A 15005-nucleotide genomic window follows, 5' to 3' on the forward strand; every position below is an offset into this window, starting at 1 on the left:
TGCAGTCCTGTTTATATGGGTATAGTTAGAACTGCTTTGGCAATGGTGGCCCACCTCTGTTGAGGCAGAGTCTCTCTGCTGTGGCGGGTTGCCTTGGCAACGGCGGGCTGCCTCAGCAATGGCGGGTTGCCTTGGCAACGGTGGGCTGCTTCAGCATTGGCCGACTACCTCCGTCGTGGCGGGCTGCCTCAGTAATGGCGGATGCCCCTCCCCCACAGAGCTGGACCGTCCCAGGTTCAGCTGCACTTGCTGTAAAACTCTCTATCCAGAGTTTCTGGTTGCTGTTCTTTTGTGGGGTTGGGACCAGCCGAGCCTGATCGCCTGGCTCACTGTCTCAGAGCCTTTTTTAAGTTGGTGTTCCAGTCGCCTGTTGAAGAGGCACCGGGGTCTGTTTGTTTTCCCCTGTGGCCACTCACTGCACTGGCTTAAACAGCGGCACTGAGGTTTGTGGCACTTTTTTTTTTTCCCCTGGAATCTACTGTCCTGGTTCCCTGCTCAGTCCCCTTTTTAAACAGACGAATGGGCAACTTACCGTGGCTCCAATTGCCAGCCAAAAGGGCACCCAGACTGGTGTATTTTGTACGGAGAACTGCTGCTCCGGGGCGCTGACAAAGCAGCTGCGCGGGGCAAAGCAGCGGCACCAGCGGCACAGCTGCGCTGGCCGAAACAGCCGCACTGGTGACCTGTGGAGCTCCTCTGCCTGGGAATTTCCTAGTCTGTGGGCAATAAAAATGCGGCATCCACTCACCCTCTGCACTTTCACTGGCAGCTGCAATCCTGAGCTGTTCCTAAACGGCCATCTTGGATCCTCCCCTGTATTTGTTATTCTTTACAAAACTATTTACCTTTACATTCATGAGCATAGTTATAATAGCTGATTAAAAATTTTTGTCTGCTAATTATTTATCTGAGTATCAGTTTGCATTGATTTTTTCTGGCTTACATTTTCTTTCTTTATATGCCTACATTTTAGATAGTATCCAGAAAACTGGATGATATGTTGCAGAGCCTCTAGGTTCTGTTATATTCCTCTGAAGAGTGCTGATTTGTTTTAATCATGTAGCTAACTTAACTACTTCAAACTCTAAACTGTCTCCAGTGCACAGCAACAGAAATCTCTGTTCAGTTCTAGCCTTAGCTGGGCTATTTGCACACACCGTTCATGAGTCATCCAATGACTTATGCAGAGTTTATACAAAGAACAAGTTACTTCACCTCTTTGGCTCTCATTTTTTCAAGATTCACCCTCTTCACCTCACTTTCTGGTTACTCCTCACTTTCTAGTTACTATAATCACCATGAACCCTATCTCGCCAAAACCTCCGCCTCCTGGGTTCAGGCAATTCTCCTGCCTCAGCCTCCTGAGTAGCTGGGATTACAGGCACGCACCACCATGCCCAGCTAATTTTTATTATTATTTTTTTTTTTAGCAGAAACGGGGTTTCACCATGTTGACCACGATGGTCTCGATCTCTTGACCTCGTGATCCACCCGCCTCAGCCTCCCAAAGTGCTGGGATTACAGGCTTCAGCCACCGCGCCCGGCCAAGACTACAGATTTTCTATTCATGTTTTAGTAACCTTTATTTAGCATCGATTGGGACTGGCTTTCCAGCACAGAGCTGTAATAATGGGCATTTTCCCATTGTCATGTCCTTCTTCCAATGGAGATTCTCCTCCATTGTCTGTCTGCTTGGCTGCTCTTCAGTGCCTCTGGATAGCTGCTTTTCATATTTTGTCCAAAACCCATAGTTGTTATGTGCAGGAGGATTACAGAAGCCATGGCTTATTTTATTTCTAGTTTGAGTTTGTTGGTTTCCCATGGCTTTTTTTCTTTCTTCTTCATTATTTATTACTTTTTCCTCTCTGCATCCCAGGGCAGCTCTTCTGGTGCCCAGAGTCTTAAGGCCTCTCTTGAAAACAGTTCCAACAGACTTCATCATTCTAATCACAGAGGCTCAAATCAAGTCCAAGAGGCCATCCAGGGGATGAGGATATGTTATCAATGTCCTTGTCTTCGTTTTATTTGAAAGCAGCATAGTTTATAGATCAGCAGCCATTTATTCAATTCAGCAAATATTTGCAGAGTGTGTATAAGGTACAAGGCTCTGTTTCAGGCCTTTTGGATACACTGATAAACAAAACAGTCAGGTATCTTTGCCCTTGGGAGTTAAAATTCTAAAGAAGGATACACATAATAAACAATAGACAGAATAAATATTATAGTATGTGGTATACAAGGTGGTAATTGACCACCTTCATCCTCATCCCCAAAGCAGTTTTGATTGTTTGAAATCAGTCATTCCCAACATCCTTATCTCTCTTCACTTTGTTGACTTGTTAGAGTTGTTTTCCCAGAACTAAGAAATAGGACATGGATCCTGAAGGAAAAGTACTCAGCCTCAGTTGCAGCAGCGACTCAATTTCATCACTGGATAGGAAAAAAAGTGGAAGGAGCTAAAGAGAAGTCCTAAAGGGATAGAGGGCAAACAAAAAACTACACTTTATGTCCTAAATTCGACCTACTCTCCACTCGCCATGTGACCTCTATTCTACTTTTACTGCATGGATAATACAATCAGGTAGAGTAGTTTTATCACTCTGGTGGTATTGTTTCCAGAAACTGAGAAACTTATTTTTTTTTTGGCACAGATTATTTCTGTGTGTGTGTGTTCTATTTGTCTTAATACTTGTATTTTTCATACATGTGTAATATATATGTGTATGTGTATGTATTTTACTTACTTCAATACATATATCTTTTTCGTGTATTACATATGTATATGTAGGTATGGGTGTATCTATTATATTACAGGCCTTCAACAAGTCACTCTGTGTTAATTATTTTCTTATTTTCTGATGCTTTGACATTTTGGGATCTTACTGATCATGGAGAGACTGCCACTTCCAGGGTTAGCCAATACCTAGAGACAGTAAACACCTCCCCAGGAGTGAACCTTTTGTATACAAACCAACCAATCCAGAGACCATGCCATCAACCACCTCCTCACCTTCTTTATTCTCTCAGGGACACTATTTCCCTGCCCTACTTACCTTAGGGCCAGGTATCAGGAGATATTGGATGGTTCCTGTGCCCCGGCGCCTGTGGAAACTATCCAAACTAGCCCATCCTAACTGCCTACCCTGCTTGTCTTTCCCACAGAAACTTCAATAAAGGTTCCTGCCCACATTTCCCCCTCACTCCCTCTGCCTTCTGCCCAGTCTTGGTGCTTCTTCCATGTGGCCCTGTATGGTGTACCCTGCCTCATGTTTCTAGGGATCCATGAATATAAATTCCTCCTTCTAGACAGTTATTCTTGTGTCCACGTATCTCAGCATACTTGATGAAAGCAAATCCCAGGTGCATCTAAAAACATATTGTTAAATCTTTTTTGAGGTACAGTGTTCTCAGAATGACAATTTTACATATATGTGCATCATCATCATTGCTCACATTCAATAAATTTACTATGGTCCAAGCATCATGCTAGGTACTTTGGGGTATTTAATCCTCATGAAAACCCCTCAAAGTAGGTGCTCTTATTACTCTCACTTTACAGATGAAGAAACTGAGGTGTAAAAAGGTTAACTCACCCAAGCTGGAACTAGGATGTAAACTCAGTTCTGCTTAACAAAGCCATTATTCTTTTTTTTTTTTTTTTTTTTTTTGAGATGGAGTTTCGCTCTTGTTACCCAGGCTGGAGTGCAATGGCACGATCTCGGCTTACCGCAACCTCCACTTTTCTGGGTTCAGGCAATTCTCCTGCCTCAGCCCCCTGAGTAGCTGGGATTACAGGCACGCGCCACCATGCCCAGCTAATTTTTTCTATTTTTAGTAGAGATGGGGTTTCACCATGTTGACCAGGATGGTCTTGATCTCTTGACCTCGTGATTCACCCACCTCGGCCTCCCAAAGTGCTGGGATTACAGGTGTGAGCCACCGCGCCCGGCCAACAAAGCCATTGTTCTTAATGGAAGGTCAGCATTTTTTTTGTAAAAAGCCAGAAAGTAAATATTTTAGGCCTTGTAGGACTTATGATCTCTGTTGCCCCCACACATCTCTGCTGCTGCTGTAGTGTGAAAGCAGCCATAGATGATGCATAAATTCATGGGCAGGACCCTGTTCTGATAAAACTTTATTTGTAAAAATAGGTGGGGGGGGCTGGGATTTTGTGCGTGTGTCAGTTTGAGTGCCCCTGCTCTTAACCACTAGGCTTCACTGTCTCCATAATGGCAAAGATTCTGATTAAAACTGAATACTCTTCTCTCTCACTTCATAACAGTGCTCAGCAGAGGCAAGACCACTCGGGGCCTCAGTCCTTCCTTTAGTCCTTCACTGTGAACTTCAATCCCTTAGGTCTTGGTGGGAACAGGAACTTGACCTATACTGCAGCTCTGAACTTTATAATTCTGGATTTTCAAGAATTGAGCTCAGCCACAAGGAGTTGTGTGCCATCGTAGAAAAGGAAAGAGTATGTCAACGTCCATAAGGGTGGCTCAATCTGTCTAAAGGAGGCATTCAGATGAAAATTGTCAAAGAGCCTTCTCTTACTTCTTTGTCTCCAAAACAGTACACTAACTGGTCTAGCATGTCATAGCCAATGGGTGAACAAGCCAGAAATTCTGTTTAGGGAAAAGGGCATGCTTAGTGATTTTTAGTATGCATAGGTACCTTGCTAGGCATGTGAAAACCCTTATTTTACCCACAATACCACTATGGGGGTAGGTGTGGTAGTTTAGGGATAAAGGAGGAGAACTGAGAGGTAGGGATAAAGGAGGAGAGTTGAGAGGATGTCAATATCCAGAGGATTGCAAGCAAGGGTCTCTCAGGACAATGGCTCATTTTGGAACATGGCATATCCAGAAACTAGCTATCATTAGTAGTAGTGATGACAAATTCAATTACCAAGTGAACAGGCAATCTGTTCTGACACATAGGCCAGAGTACCAATTTATTTATTTGTCTGGGGATATTCACATCAAATGGGGAGTTGGTTCAACAAGCATTTCTTGAACACCTAATATGTGCTAAGGCCTTGGGAACAAAGATACAGAAGATGACATGGTATTTGCATTGAAGGATCTTTGAGTGTCACTGCATGCCACTGAGTGATGTGATGAGTGCTGGGTGGAGATGATGAGTCAGGGACAATCTAAAAGTGAGTCACACCCCAGTACAGATCTACCTGTTGGGGCAAACTCATCCAGAGCCTACCCATGGGATAGATGCAACGGCACTGAACTGGCTGCCCAGGAGATCTATAGCCTTTGCTCTCCTCCATCCTCTTCTGAGACATTGAACACTAATGATAATGGCTCGTGTACTCTGATGCATGCAGCACTGTTTGCTAAGTACCTTACATACATGACCTGGCAAACCAAATCTGAATTCCTGAGAGTGATAGTGTAGGCCTCCTATGATTGAGCCCCAACATTACATGCTAGCTTTTTCTGCTCTATATGCACCCTAACCTGCAGCCATATCACATTTCTTTCCATTAATTTCATGTTCTAGCTTTAGTTGACACGATATCTTCCACCTGGATTGCCTCAGTCTGTCATTAAGCCAGCCATCTTTCTATGTCCAGCTCACATGGCTCATTCTTCCTTGAAAATTTTCCTTGACAGGGATCTGTCTTCTGAACACCTATAAAACTTGGCATTTCACTCAATGGCACTTAAATCCCTTTAAAAAAATCATCTTAACACTCTTCATTCTGATTATAAAAGTAAAATGCTGATCAATGTAAATGACTCAAACAATAATGGTGAAATTTTGGTAAAAACATCACACTCCTCTCATTTTAAGTTCCTCAAAGACAAGACTGTGTTTAATTCATCCTGATATCCCCTGGAATCTGCTCACTTTAGCGCCAGAATTTCTACTCCAGCCTTCGTTCATAGTAAGAATTACAAAAGTATTTATTTATTTGAATAAATGGATTATACTTAGGGCTTTTATTGCTAAACCTAGAGCTGATTTTAAAAATTTATATGAGGTTTATGATTAATGATGCTATTAACATATCTTTACTTCTAATATTATAATACCTCTTCTCTAAAAAATTACTGATATAATTATTTTGTTGCCAGATTAATGCAACGCCTGTGCTTTCTTGGAGTGTCAGGCCAAATCCATCTCTGATTATTTGCTATTACTGGAAAGTTTATTGCCTCTATCTTCAGACCACTTTAGAGATGAATTACTTTATTCATGCTGAAAATGTTTCAGTACTCCGGGTTGTTCACCTTTCAAAGTTCCTCAGGTATCTGTAAGAATTTGTAGTTAAAATATTCCAGGGTTGTAGGTCTTAACGTCATTGAAAATTGACTGCACATTTTTATCATTAAATCATAAGCATCAGGTGACTTTCACATTTCTGCTGAAGGCATGTTTCTTATTAGGGTAAAGCTGTTCAGTCTGTACAATTAATGGTTCATAGCACACTAGGGAACATTTATTAATTTTCATTTTACTTGTTTTTTGAAGGTTATGGGGTTTAAGGGTTCTAAGTTGGACTTATTGAAATTTTAAAAGGTGTAAATAGGTAAATATTATGGTTCCTGAAAAAGTGCGACATTTTTCCCTTTGAGCATGTGATTAATATTACTAATAAAAATGTCATCAGCCTTCCCTACCAGGGTGCTGCTGTTAGAAAGACATTTTGTGTGTACATGTGTAGTTTGTTTTCCATATCTAATATGACATTTTGAGAGACAACTTAATGTAAGAAAATTACTTTTAAAAATAGATTCTTGATGCTTTGTTGCTCTTATGCAGTAATTCTAAAGGAAAAATTGTATCTTCCTGTATATTTACTTAAGATTTTGCTTGACTGCATTTGGTGCTTATATCAGTGTTTGAGAAATAAGAATTTTGTCTCTCATCAGATCATGCAACATGAATACCATTCTTGTTGAAGATTGAATTTCTGGAAAGCAGGCCTCCTTTCTATGCTTTTGTGGATAGATCATTTATCTTATAGTTAAACTTGGTTTTATTCATAAGCTAGTTTCTTAAATTATTTCTTATGTTACTATTCATAGTACATGGCATTGGTTATATATAGTAAACTTATTTTGGCTTAGATCAAGCAATACTTTTTAAACAGCCATATTGAGATATAATTGGTAAACCATTATAGTTCACACATTTAATGTGCACAATTCAGTGGTTTTTAATCTAGTCACAGAGTTGTATAATCATCACAAACATCTAATTTTAAAACATTTTTGTCATCCCCCAAAAGAACTCCCATGGCCCATTGTCAGTCACTTCCCATCAGCCCTAGGCAACCACTAATCTACTTTTTTTATTTTTTGAGACAAGGTCTTGCTGTGTTGCCCAGGCTGGAGTGCAGTGGAGTGGTCTCAGCTTACTGCAACCTCTGCCTCCAGGGTTCAAGCTATCCTCCTGCCTCAGCCTCCCTAGTAGCTGGGACTACAGGTGCGCACCACCATGCCCAGCTAATTCTACTTTCTATCTTCATAGATAAAGCAGCATTTTAACAACACATCTTAATCATCTCAAAGTTTTGGTGATTTCATGACCTTATTAAAACTAATATATTCAATATAATATTCAGGTATATAATGGCATTTTTCATCTTTTACAATTTTTATCTTTAAAATGAAGCATCTGGTTTGTCACAATTTCAAATCCACAGTTAAACGGCGGGAGTGTTAAGTTTGCCTGTGCTGCCCTTCTTCTTGATTAAGAGTTTTACATTTGCACCTACACCAATGCAGAAATGTTTAAGTTAGAAATATGGTGAATATTTGAATGGTTAGCATGAAACATACTCACAGCACAAAGTCTGAGGCAACTGTATCGTCTTTCCTTTTTATTCTTCAGTTTCTTCTCCCTCCCTCTCAACACATAAACACACACACAGACACACACTCACATTCATACACACGTGCATGCACATACACACACACACAGTAGTCGAGGTCACACTTACTGAGCAGAATTTATCCAGTGACAATAAGAAGTAGCAATATATGTCTAGTATTGATATATTATTATGCAGACTGTAAAAATAACATGTGTTGTGTATTTTGATTGCATACATATATGGCTTATTTTTAAATCAGTGGGAGTTACAGAACATTCTCTAGAGGTTAGAAGTGTTAAAGCAGAAAGCAAAACTACATAAAATAGTATTCTAGGTAGATGTTTGATTCTACCTATTTTATTCATGGTATTATCAAAAAACCTGGAGATCATTCAACTAGTTAATCATTTGTTCCACACATATTTATTGATTAATGACAATATAAAGGGCATAGTGCTAGACCCAATAACAATAAACAATAAACAGCTAGAATTCCGCTTCCTCAGGAACTGTTGTCCAACTTCAGAACATAAAGGAGAGGCCTTTCTTTCACAAGGAAAGAGCCAATGAATCATGAATCTTCCTTTTTCTTAAAAAACCACAGCCTGTATTTTACTCGAAAATTCAACATAATTGGTATATACCCATCTTTTTAGGTGAATTAGGCCTTAACTGACAGATAACCCACTTTGTTCTAAAATTCAACAAACTCTCAGAAAATCTTATTCCACACAATCTTTTGAATATGTCATTTGCCATTTATATTTGATGGCCTTAAGAAAAAAACTTATAAAAAGGTATTAATGCAAGTAGATAATAAAGCTGAATTCTATAAATCTATAGCAGCTTACAGTAATCATTAAAGCATGCAAAAGCCTTTCATCTATTCAAAAATATGCAGTGCACAGAATGTCTGCTAAGGTGCATGACAAGTCAGAGTTAAATATATATTAATAAATGAATTAGCTTCATAAATAATAGCCATAATGACATTTTAGGAGACAATAAGTCTGAGGATTGTCAGAAAACGGTTGATGTATGAGCTTCACGTCTCAGTGATTCTTCAAAATGAATAGGCTTTGCGAGATAGTTCAGACCCGCGACCAGCCTATTTCCTTGAATAATTTACTTGTTGTCAATTTGTACAGCCACATTACACATGCAAATTGTGCTGCCTGTGCAAACACCACTTGGAGATGATAAAAACAAATTTACGAAGGCTATAGAAGAAGGATTTATTTCACTTTCTCACCCAGGTCAAGCAATACATGTATCTGACGATTGTGTGTACCCAATTTTGTTGTAATTATATCAGCAAATTATTCCTTATAATCTTATTATTTTTAGCAGTCTCCTTGTGCTTGGGATAATTAGCTTTCTTCACTCAGTGTAAAAACAATTCAACTTGCCAGCCAGGTAGGGCATAGCTCCATTATCTGTTTTGGGTTTAAATTTATTCCCTATATTCTTGGACACTTTGTGTAAATTAAAAATTTCATAGTCCCTAATACTGTACACGCTGTTCATTCAGTGATGAATTAAGGCCCCTAAACCTCTCCGTTTGCTATTAGATATCTCACCCACTTTATATGTTAATCTGTGCTAATGAATTCCACAACCCCTAGCCACAGTGAGATGACTAAAATTATTACCACTTACAGAGATATGCCTTTTTCATTTAAAGTTCAATTCAAATTGCTCGCATAAACAGTCTGCCACACAAAGATACCTCCTATAAAGGAGAGTTACTTACCTATAAGTAGAGTTCTCTGAAGGTAGTATTATCTTTGGATGCACATTCCTGGGTCACGTGCCCTCAGGTCTGTGGCATGGGGGGAGAGAATTCATTGCTGATGGGCAGGTCTTTCTTTGCTTGGGGCCCTTCATTAGCTCTGTGGCCTGTATTCCTGAGGGTTTTGTGCCACGCCCCTTTACCCAACCAATCCTGTCCTTAGCACAACAGACCCAAGGGAAATAGTGGGGTAACAGAACCACCTAATGAGAATTGTAGGACTGGTTACCATCAACGATACTGAGAAGCCTGAAGCAGCCTCCATTGTTGAAGTTACCTGTAAAATAAAGTGCCCAGTAACTAAAAAAAAAAAAAAAAAAAAATCTAGTTTCTTTTTACATATACTATATAATCTAAAATCTATACTTTTTTTTACTTTTTGCAGAAGTAGCATTTTCATTATGGAAATAATACATTTTCATCATGGAAAACTTGGAAAATATAGATAAACAAAAAGAATAAAAATCACACATACTCCCACCCATGGTCCCACCGTGCAGTGATAGGCACAACTGGTTTCTGGCATCTATGTTTACAGACCAGTTTTCTACTTAGATACTCTCATAAGATGACAACAAAATCACTAGTTATCAGGTCCCTTTTCAACCCTCTCCAACCAGAGGTTCTAGGACAGGGCGCCTACCTCATTTGCCCCTACATCTTCCACTTAACCCATTTTAAGAACGCTGTCTGCATTCTTCCTCTAAAGTTGAGTGATTCCTCTAAAGTTGAGTAGAGTTTTGGGTGCTGAGCCCTTTGCTCCTTCCGTCTCTCTTTCTTCAACAGAACATTCAAACAAGTTCTCATCCTGCTTTAGCCCTAATTTACTTTCTATAATTACCACCTTCTAAAATAACCTTTCAGAAGTGATGCAGTAAGACACAGAGTGTAAGCCACAGTCTGAGGTTAGCCCTTGGGCCAGTCCTCATTGTACCTTGCACACCTGGATTGTCTCAGTGGTACCGACGGTACTGCCCTTTCATTGCCCCCTCTGCATTTGATCCTCACAACTGCTGTGCAAACTGGCAGAGCACGAGCTGTTATTCCTGTTTTGCAGATGAACATATAAAGTCTGGGAGGTTAAGCAACTTGCCTGGGAGAAAAGAATGAGTATCCAGGTCTTTGCAACTCCTGAACACAGGACTCTCCATTTTAATTCTTGCCCTTAATTGTTGCTTATGATTTTGGAACTTAGGGCAGTTAGTATGTTTTCAGTATTTCTCCTTAAAGATGGATTATTTTCTAAGGTAAATCTTTGGAAATCTTTTTGGTTAGGGATTCAGAGCTTCATACATTATTTTATTTTGAGGTTCCTTAATTATGTATTACCTTGAGAAGGCTATTTACATAAAGCAAATATTTTGCTTTAGGAGAGTTTATAATAGTCTACCTTTTATAGGATTCCCTGCTTAAAAGTCAAAACAACTTCTTGGGAATAAGAGTTTTCCAGTCTATGGTTAAGAAAATACTCACAGATAAACTTAATTCATTATCACAGCTGGATGCAGTATCATCAGGATCCAACCTGAGCCCTTCCCACTCTGTGCTTCTCTTTTTGCCGCAGGGTCACTTACAGCATTACACACTCACACAGTTAAGATGGTAAATCCCATGTGATATATAGCATGGGAATAACATTAACTTAGAGGAACCATTTAGTACATTGTTTGAAAATGTGAAGCCATCACATGGATGATAGATTGAGCAACCTACAATTAACCTGAGTTAATATTTGGCAGAGCCAGATGGACAGCTCTTAACTTTTAATCTCACCAAAGTGCTTCATGTTCTTCATAAATAAAGAATAACAAAAACAAATGTACTTTAATTCATCATCTTCTCTGGAACATGGTGTGTTCACCTAATTGTCTTATCTCCATTTGTGAACTGCAAATGTGAGTTTGGTTGCAGCAAGACCAAGCCCAGAAAATCGTGAAGTAGGCAAGGGTGGCTTTCTGCATCTCAACAATCCTCAGGAGCAACTCCTTTCTTCCTCCTCCCAGTGTGCCGTGGCTTCTTCTTCTTAGATGCCTTTGGCTTACTAGTTCTCTTCTCATTAAAACCACCTTGCCTGAACCCAGATGGTCATTCGGTTTCACTATAGTGCAGTTGGATAATGAAGTTTATTGTGTTCTCACCCCCGGAATTATTTTTGTTTTGACAGGGGAAATCCTTGGCAAAGATATTTAGGGACCAGGAAGATGTTCCCAGTCACCATCAAATGATGTGATTTGGCTCAAAGTTCTCAATTGTTATGCATGCCATTTTGGTTGTAGAATTGTAGAATGCCATGTGGAAGATGTGGGTACCTTTTCTGGTTTACTCGTATACTAGATGGGGATAACAAGAAACCTCCCTCCTATAACTGTTGGGAGAATTCAATTAGTGTGTGTAAAAGCACTTGGAATAGTTTGGCAGTTAGGAAGGACTCAGTTCATTTTTAGACATTCCTTCCTCCTCGCCCTTCTTTTTCCTAGGAGAGGCAATGTGGTATAGCAGAAAGCACATGGGCTTGGGAGTCAGGTGATCCTAGGCTCAGATATAAACCCTGCCATTCACTAGTTATGGAATCACAAGCACATAACATTTTCTGAACTTTAATTCCTTTAATCAAGGGATAGAGTATCGCATATGGTTGCACGAAAATTAAGTGAGATAATGTATATGTTATGCTTAGCAAGGTGTTTTGTACCTAGCAGACATACATTAGTGAATTATTATTATTAATGCTAATAAACGCAAAAGACATACATATATTGAAGTTCAACAGCACAATTTTTAAGTTATTGGCTCTTGTAGTCATAGTTACATAGTTAAGTGTAACTATGAATGTCACCTTGTTTGCATATAGTAAGAGTTTCTAGGCTTATGAACCCTAGGTATCGTTCTTTCTGTATTTCCCTGCTATCCAAAACAAACAAATTAAAAAACCTAATAGTATTATTTGGATAAAACATTTTAATGAAGTATTAGGGAGGTGTTAATGAGTGGATTGTTGAGATAAAAAAGATGTAATATATGGGAAAACATGAAGTATATGTTAACAAGACCTCAATAAACAATAAAAGGAAAATACAAAAATTCTTTTAAGCAAAATTACGGAGAAAGGCCTTTGAGCTTTAATTGAAGAAATTAGCAAACTTTGAAAATTCTTTTTGCAGCATCTTTCAAGTTCTATTACCAGTTAAATTAGTTTATTATTGTTTTAAAATATATTTTAAATAATTATCTTTATATCAGAAAAATAAACAGTGTGTATATACCATATACAATAATAATATATAATCTACTTTACAATAGTTTTAGAGCTGTTTCATTAAATTGGTTCTAGCTGTTTCTATTAAACTTCCTGAATTTCATTTTTTTCCTTCCTCCATAGAATCAACGGCCAAATCCTTATATTTGTTTCCTCTTTTTCATCTTTTTCCAGTCTATGCCTGGAACGGAAAACACAGTCTTTTGCTTTTGGGTTCAGTCCTATTGCCAATACCTTTTACTTTATTATTACTACAGCCAACTACCAGTCTTCCCTAACTACAGTCTATAGGCCTCTATTTTCCTGTCTCATAAGAGTCTCCACGATTTGAACTATATTCAACTTTCCCATTTTTCTGATTATGAAACTAAGGCTGAGGGAGGTTTAGCATGTTGAACATAGTCATACATGTCTTTGTGCTCTCAAAGTTCTAGGTCTTATCATTTAACCATGCTACTCTTTCCTAAACACGGCCTAAAATTTCCCAAATTTTTCTATGAATTTTCCTATCATATATACCTATTAAGTTCTTTACTTCCTTCTAAGGCCAGTATATATCCTACCTTTACCACAAAATTCTCTTGAAATCCTGAGCTAATTGCATTGCTTTCTATTTACTGTGATCGTGACAGTTTTATTTTAATATTAAGTTCAGGGTACACGAGCAGGTTTGTTACACAAATAAACTTGAGTCAAGAGTATTTGTTATACACAGTATTTCATCACTCAGGTATGAAGCCTAGTATTCATTAGTTATTTTTCCTGAACCTCTCCCTCCTCCCACCTTCCACTCTCCGATAGGCCCCAGTGTGTGTTGTTCCCCTCTCTGTGTCCATGTGTTCTCACAGAATAGTTTGTTCTAATTTCAATATAGCACTTAATATTGTTTGCTTTATATTAAAGTTATTTACATCTGTCTGTATACTCAACTAGATTTTAGATTCTTGGATAGCAGGGAGAATGAGTTATCTGTCTTTTTAAAAAAATCTGTTTTCAGACAAGTGTTCTTAGAATTGTCTGTCTTATTTAATTATCCTCCCCTTTCATACAAAAATAGTGTCCTCCAAAGTACTTTAACACTAATAGATTTTAAGTCAATGTTTAAAAAATCGAATTAAAATTTTATTTTAAAAGAGAAGTGTTGTGCTGTTTTTGAGAAATCTGTGTTTTTTCTTTTCTAATGGCAAATTTTAATGGAAAAATAGCAATTATTCATTAAGCGTTCTTACATAGGATAACTTTTCTCAACAAGGATATATTCTGTATAGCTAAGAAAAATGTATGCTAAGTTTACTTGTTATTTGTCATTTAAATATTTACCAAGTTCCCAACATCTAGCACTACAGATAAATAATACAATTGTCAAAGTAGTACTGAACATAAAAAGTAACAGTCTTTGATCTTAAATAATATAAACTAAAATGAATAAACTCTAACAATAACAATAATGACGATGAAAAGACTCCATGAAAAACACAAGGGATGTTTAAAAAGTTATGTGCCTGTCTGAATTACAAACACTTACAATTCCCAAGTAAGCTTCTATCTTACCAACCTTTCCACACATAATATCTGTGGACTCAGGAAAGAAGCAAAATAATTGTTTGAAGGCATTGGAGAAGAAAAAGAGCAGGCAGATACTGGAGAGGTTACTCAGAAGAAGAGGAAGACAAGGGATTAGTTTACCTTTTTTATTATTTCAAGCTTTTATCCTGAGACCAGGTCTCAGGATAGGGTAGGAAGGCTAGAAATTGAATAGGAATCTTACTTTGGGAACGACTTTGGGTCAATAACAGCTGCTAGAAAGTGAAGCGGAATCTTTAAAAGTGAGGCAGAGGGGGTGAGCCTAAATTCTACATATAAGCTATGCATATAATCTATGCATATAATCTCTGGATGACTGTTGAATTATGCAAGTGAGGGCAAACTTTAAGGAGTCCGGCTAAAGCTAAAATAAGTGAACTTAGACTTGAGCTGCCACTTATTACAAGGGAGACAGAGCTTGCACTATGGGCTTAACCTAGTTAGCTGTCTGCTTAAAGATAAATATATACATACACACACACACACGTGTATATATATATATATATATATATATACACGTGTGTGTGTGTGTATGT

The 15005-nt window shown here is 38.4% G+C and overlaps 1 long non-coding RNA gene across 6 annotated transcripts in view; it reads right to left on the reverse strand.

Annotated features, from left to right (window-relative positions):
• LOC108289597 overlaps nt 1–15005 on the reverse strand; it is a 148820-nt gene that overhangs the window by 119601 nt on the left and 14214 nt on the right. For 4 of the 6 annotated variants that reach the window (XR_005196944.1, XR_005196945.1, XR_005196946.1 and 1 more), the window contains exons 2-3: nt 9859–9906; nt 9591–9659 (exon numbers count right to left, since the gene is read on the reverse strand). This is a non-coding gene — a long non-coding RNA (uncharacterized LOC108289597). Of the gene's footprint in view, nt 1–1564; nt 2470–9590; nt 9660–9858; nt 9907–15005 lie in introns of those variants that run through there. The other 2 variants (XR_005196941.1, XR_001819229.2) reach the window with 2 other exon arrangements.

The sequence above is a fragment of the Cebus imitator genome, unplaced genomic scaffold, assembly GCF_001604975.1.
Source record: "Cebus imitator isolate Cc_AM_T3 unplaced genomic scaffold, Cebus_imitator-1.0 Scaffold406, whole genome shotgun sequence".
Classification (NCBI taxonomy): Eukaryota; Metazoa; Chordata; class Mammalia; order Primates; family Cebidae; genus Cebus; species Cebus imitator.